At 46.2% G+C, this 6,914-nt stretch overlaps 1 pseudogene; it reads right to left on the bottom strand.

Moving 5' to 3' along the window:
- Positions 1-1,079: 1,079 nt before the first annotated feature.
- LOC109562557 (uncharacterized) lies at positions 1,080-2,051 on the bottom strand (annotated as a pseudogene).
- Between the last annotated feature and the right edge of the window lie 4,863 nt (positions 2,052-6,914).

Genomic DNA, 6,914 nt, shown 5'->3' with positions numbered 1-6,914 from the left:
CTCCTCCTGCCCTCAATCTCCAAATGCCCAAAGCTCCCAAATCAGGAAACCTGTAACCTTGCTCACAGATGAGAATGGACAACAGCAGAAGCTACTGTGTAGAGGCTGGGCTTTGTGCTTACCTGTTTGTATCTGTCATCTCCAACACTCCTGTGTGGTGTCATTATCCCTGCTTTGTAGTGAAACCAAGAGAGCTTATAGAACTGAGTCCAAAGATGTATATAAGCCCTCCCCCAGTGACAGGAAAACCATCTGAAGGGACAGTGACACTGAAGGGTCAAAAAATCACCGTCTTGCTATAAACAGTAATGAATTATAATAAATTCTGACTCAGAAATTGCTGGAGAACAGGATCTAAGAATATTTACTGGTAAAAGATAGGTGTTTAAAGAGGACCTATCTTCCATCATTGCCTTTAATAATTAAATGCTTGCTACTTATAAATTCAGTGACTTTAACAAATTCTTATTCTACACAGATATAGACAGGTTTGTGTTATCTAACTGCAAATCTAATTAGGTTTGAAATCCTAAAAGTAGAACATTTAAGCTAAATGATAACTTTCCTAACACTTTTCAGAGTTTTTTTTTTTTTTTTCCCTTCTACAATGGCACCTCGTGGGAGACTGGTTAACAATGTGCAACCTTAGAATCACCACTGATTTCCTCTGTGTGTGTGTGTGTGTGTGTGTGTGTGTATGTGTGCACACGTGTGTGCTGTGCCACATGGCTTGTGGGTCTCAGCTTGTGGGATCGTAGTTCCCTGACTAGGGATTGGATCCATTGGGTTGGCCCTGACAGTGAAAGCCTGGAGTCCTAACCACTGCACCGCCAGGGAATTGCCTGTTTTTTTCAGTTTTGAAAACCTAGATAGGTGATGAATATACTTAATCCTGAGTGAAGCATAAGTGGACACTGGAACAACTCTTCACCTGCTCCCCTCCCCCAGTATAGGTCTGTGAGCCCATCCTTGGGAAGAACAGCAGTCCCTGTTTTCCCCAGAGACTTTCAATACTAAAAACACTGATGGCTGAACTTGCATCTTTAAAGACATAGTTCAGGATTTGGGCGTTTCTGGAACCATAACTTTAACCCAGCCTTCCATAACAGTCTTTTTACTTTCTAGTACAGAACATGACACTGCAACAATGGCAATGAACCGCTTCAGCTTTTTCACTTCTGCAGAAGCTAAAACAACTTCCCCAACATACAAAGGGGCTGGAAAGTTAATTTTCTGGGAAAGAAATACACAGCCTGGCCCCGGCATTTTAGTACCGAGGAAAGCTGAAGTAAGTCCATTGATCAAAACTTCATGGACAATTGTCTTCCTAAATCTAGTGTGTTTTGCAAATCTTCGTCTAAGTGCAAAGGGTTGACATCCCCTGTTAATTCTGAGAAGGTGGCTACGTCCCTGTGTGTGAAGGCCCTATTGAGTTCAGCCCAGTCTCCGACTCTGAGGTGTGTGTGCTCTAAGGGCTGCCTGTTCGGTACTGATTGGCTCAGGCAGATTCTCCTGTGAAGCCAACCCCACCAAAGGCGATGGCTGGACATTACTGGGAGCATCTTCAACACTCTTAAATTCCATCGACAGGAGATTTTGGGCTGCTTCAGTCTCCAAACATTATGCTGGCACCAAAAAGTACTTTTGAGAGTGAGAAATATTTTCTCAAATTGAAGACTACTCAATTCTAGTTCCCTACTATTGCCAGATAATGCAAGGAGAGGTGGAGAAACCTGAATCACTCTGAAAGCACAGTTCTTGCCTTTATAGGATCCTAACAGGGTCAGAGAGCTCCACAATTTGACAAGACCACTGCTGCATATCCTTAGGATGGCTGACAGGGTCTTCTCTTCATAGGTCAGAACGTCCAAGGGTAACGCAGCATCAACCTCACCAAACAGGTCCTTCAGGGCTGAAATAAGCAGCTGTTTGAATTGTGCAGCATTCAGTCCAATCCCACAATCTTGAAATTCTAGGCGGACTTTCATGTAGTGGTACTCAGAGGGATGTTTGTAAACTGTTCTTTTCTATGTGGCAGCTGAGGCTGGCATCTTTTTCCAGTGCTGATCACATCTATATTGAGTCAAGAGGGTTTTGGGCACTTGAAGTCATTTTCAACTTTTTTTTGACTAACTTCTGCCACTGATTTCTCCCCTACCTGGGGCCAGGCGCATGCGCTCTGCATACGTGGTCTCAGTCCTCTTGGCCGCCCTGTGTGACTGAGACCGTGTTGTAGAGAGAGGCCTGGGATGGTTCATGGCCCATCCTCACCTTAGTCGGTGGCATCCGCGGCCAGAGCGGGAGGTACCCAAGGCCGCTCCTTGCTGCCCGCCACCCTTCTGCCTTCTGTTTTCATTTTTTACTTTTTTATTATTTTATTTATTTGACTGGACCAGATTTCACTGTGGCAGGCAGGATCTATTTCCTTGATCAGGGATAGAACCCAGGGCCTCTGCTTTAGGAGCAGGGAGTCTTAACCACTGGACCACCAGGGATGTCCTCCACCCCTTCTCAATTTGAAACCTACTTTTGCAGGGAGGAATCTGTTCCCTCTTGCCCACCCCCATCCTCCAGGGTTTTCTCCCTTTTCTGAGGCCCTTCTGGTGGCTTCAGAGTTTGAGACTAGCCAGCTTCACGCCTTTAGGGTCAGCCTTGCTTGCCTTCTTGTGTGCTCAGCTGTGTCCGACTCTTTACGACCCCATGGATTGTAGCCCACCAGGCTTCTCTGTCCTTGGGATTCTCCAGGCAAGAATACTGGGATGTGTTGTCATTTCCTTCACCAGGGCATCTCCCCAACCCAGGGGTCGAACCTGAGTCTCCTGCATTGGCAGGCAGATTCTTTACCACTGAGCCACTTGGAAAGCCTTTTAGGTTCAGAGAGGGAGGCTTTGTTCCTCTTGAGCCTGCACCTCGCAGGATCCCGACAGCTGCCATCAGGGGGCGCCATGAGCCCCTGTTCCAGGGCTGACGGTGGATGCTGACCTTGAGAAGGACCAGAGCTGTGCTGTGGCTCCGCAGATGCTGGGCTTTGCTGCACTGCCCGCTCCCGTCACCTGACCCACACATTCCCTTGTCTATCTTCCAGTCTGAGCCCCTGCAGGTGGCCAGGTTGACTTGGCCGGTTTGGGGTTATCCGCATGCAGAGACACCTGCAAGTGAAGTGAGGGGGCATCCGTCTTGGTTTTTAAATGTCCCACATCTTTGCATTTGGGGAGGCTTTCTGATCAGTGGTGCATCCTTCTGGGACCCTCAGAGGTCACCTGGAACCCTCCTTTTCTCTGCTATGCACCTGTAGGGTGCGGGGGCCAGGTGGCCACTCGAGGGGAGAAGCTGCCCACAGTCCACTCACTCCACTTGGTGAAATTTGCATGTTACTTTTCGGCTGGTGACTGCTCACCCCAAATTCAACTTTGAGAGCCGCCCACAACCCAACAGCTCTGATGCTGTACTATGACTGAGCTTCACACTGGCCCAGGAGGAATTTTCCTCATCCTTCCAGCCTACTTCAAAGATGCTGCCGACGATCACTGTTTACTGTTAGAAGCACAGGTTCTGACTCTCAGCACCCACGATTTTCCAAGTCCCCCGAGGTGAGGACAGTGTTTGCCACTGGGGCACAATATGACCCGAGGCTTGGGCCTGAGGACAGCACTGGGAGAGAGGGGAAGCCAGCCAATGGGAATCTGGACCAGCAATGGCCAGCAGGAGGTGAAGGAGGAGAGAAAAAGTGGATCTGCAGCAGTGGTGGCTCAGGAGCACAATTTATGGCCTCAGTATACACTCAATCTCAAAAGGACTCTGCAATGAAAATTTGGGGGGCGGGGAATGACCTTCAGGCTTTAAAAGGTCTCAAATCAAAGGAAGACTAAATTATAATTCATCAAAAGCCTGATCTAGGAAGGGGCCTTGGGTTCTCTGGTAGTTAGAAAGTCTGTTTCCAAAATATTCTTTGACCTCAGCATTCCAGGAGTTGAAGTTTAACTGAATCTCAAGGTTTTGGACTTAAGCCATTGCAGTGGGTATTCCTTAAAGCCTGCACTTGTCCCCTTGGGGTTCATGAAAGGGACCATAAAACACACAGCAAACGTGGCACTCCTGCCTAGGGTGGAAATGCCATCTAAAAATTTGGAAAATAAAACACTGCTCAAAAGTTTAAAACACAATTACATAATGGAATAGAAGACAAAATTCACAGATTTTAAACATTTAATTCGAGCTATTGAAAATATGGGTTTTGAGATGTACCTTGATTGAAATATTTAGGGGCACTGTATTTCCTAAATTGCTGTGTGACATTGAACAAGTTTCCTCAACTCTCTGAGACTTGGTTTTCTCATCTGTACAACAGGGAGTGACTTGGACTCCACCTTTTCCCGAGCCTCAGAGTTTAGTCCACCACGCTTTTCTTTGTATTAACGTCACCAGTCTATCTCTTTCCTTATGTATCAGACAGCTCCTCCAGAGAAATAGAACCAGTGTACATGTTTATGTTAGACTGATGTCAAGGAGCTGGCTCAAGTCTGACAGTTGTAGGGCAGCCCCACGGGCTGGAAACTCAGCCAGCAGCTCTTGAAATAGAATTTATTCTTCTCTTAGAGATGTCAACTTGTGTTTTGAAGCCCTTTCTAATGTTGCATGAAGCCCATGTGCATTGTTATTGTTCGGTTGCTAAGTCGTGTCTGACTCTTTGCGACCCCATGGACTGCAGCACGCCAGGCTCCCCTGTCCCCCACTATCTCACTGGAGCTCGCTCAGATTCATGTCCATTGAGTTGGTGATGCTATCTAACCATCTCATCCTCTGCCACCCCCTTCTCCTTTTGCCTTCAATCTTTAGCATCTGGGTCTTTTCCAATGAGTCGGCTCTTTGCATCAGGTAGACAAGTATTGGAGCTTCAGCATCAGTACATTATTGAGGGTAATTCCCTTTCAATTAACTCACTGTAGATGCTCAGTGCTTCCACAAAATACCTTCAGAACAACCCCTAGGTTAGTGTTTGATGAAATGATTCAGACTGTTGTCCAGTAAGGTGACATGTGCCTACCAGCTATGCCTGGTGGTGGGGAGCAGGGCTGGTTTCATGGGTTAGCTCAGCCAGTGCTGTGCTTAGAAGGTCCCTGTACTTTTTAATTGTATATTTTAGTTTTGGGTTGTGCCGTGCAGCATGTGGGATCTTAGTTCCTTACCCAGGGATCCAACCCATGGCGCCTGCACTGGAGTATGGAGCCTTAACCACTGGACCAGCAGGAATGTCCCAGAAGGCCCTTGTGCTTGGTTGAGTGCTCTGTTGTCACCCTCTTGAAATTTGTGTTTTAATTGAAGTATAATTGTCTTCTTGAAATTCTTTATCGTCTTGCGCTGGGCCCTGTGATTCACATAGCCTGTCCTACTGAAGGTGTAGTTTTTGCCCTTGAAACCATGGCCTCGGATCTTGAACCAGTCTCTCTGGGGAAGCTGAGTCCATGGGGACTGACCAGGTCTCCATGGCTGTGCCATTTCCCTGACACTTCATCACACACTTCCTGGCTTGGCTATTTAATGTCCTATGAATGTTAGTCTTGCTTCCCTGAATTAGAATATACATTGCTTTACTTTTATTGGTGTAGAAATATATATAATATAGAATGTACCATGTTAACCATTTTGCAGTGTGCAGTTCAGTGGCATTAAGTGCATTCACTGTATTTTATTTTTTCATATTTATTTATTTATATGGCTGTACCGGGTCTTCATTGCAGCATGTGGTATGGATTGAACCTGGGCACCCTGGGCTGAGACTGGACACCAGGGACGTCCCAAAGACATTCACTTTATTGTGAAGCCATCACCAGTCTCCAGAATTCTTCATCTTCCTCAACTGGAAACTGTACCAGTTAAACACTGTCTCCTAGCCTCCCTTTCTCCCAGCCCCCAGCACCCACTATTCTATTTTCTGTTTCTGAGTCTGAATTCTAGGTACCTCATATAAGTGGAATCGTGCAGGATTTGTCTCTTTGTGATTGGCTTATTTCAGTTAGCAGAAAGCTTTCAAGGCTCATTAATTGTAGGATATATCAAAATTTCCTTCCTTTTTAAGTCTGAGTATTCTACTGTATGTGGAATATGAGTCCGCATTTTATTTACCCAGCCGTCCATCAGTGGGCATGTGGGTTGCTTCTACTCTTTGGCAATGGTGAACAATGCTGCTATGAGTATAGGTGTGCAAATATCTGTTTGAGTCCCTGCTTTCAGTTGTTTTGGGTGTATGCCCAGAAGTGGAATTGCTGGATCGTGTTTTATGTTTTTTGAGGAACCCTGTACTATTTTCCTTGGCAGCTGCACCATATTATTACAGTTTCACCAGCAATATACACAGATTCCAATTTCTCCATGTCCTTGACAACACTTGTTATTTTCTGTTGTTGTTTTGGAAAATAGTAATCCTAATGCATGTAAAGGGACATCTCATTGTGATTTTATTTTCATTTCCCTAATGATTAGTGTATGGATGTGAGAGTTGAATTGTGAAGAAAGCTGAGCGCCGAAGAATTGATGCTTTTGAACTGTGGTGTTGGAGAAGACTCCTGAGAGTCCCTTGGACTGCAAGGAGATCCAACCAGTCCATTCTAAAGGATATCAGCCCTGGGTGTTCTTTGGAAGGAATGATGCTAAAGCTGAAACTCCAGTACTTGGGCCACCTCATGCAAAGAGTTGACTCATTGGAAAAGACTCTGATGCTGGGAGGGATTGGGGGCAGGAGGAGAAGGGGACGACAGAGGATGAGACGGCTGGATGGCATCACTGACTCGATGGATGTGAGTTTGAGTGAACTCCGGGAGTTGGTGATGGACAGGGAGGCCTGGCGTGCTGCGATTCATGGGGTCGCAAAGAGTCGGACACGACTGAGTGACTGAACTGAACTGAACTGAATGATG

Source organism: Bos indicus, chromosome 8, assembly GCF_029378745.1.
Source record: "Bos indicus isolate NIAB-ARS_2022 breed Sahiwal x Tharparkar chromosome 8, NIAB-ARS_B.indTharparkar_mat_pri_1.0, whole genome shotgun sequence".
Classification (NCBI taxonomy): domain Eukaryota; kingdom Metazoa; phylum Chordata; class Mammalia; order Artiodactyla; family Bovidae; genus Bos; species Bos indicus.
The sequence above is the reverse complement of the archived record's forward strand: the minus strand, read 5'-3'. Positions and strand labels throughout refer to the sequence as shown.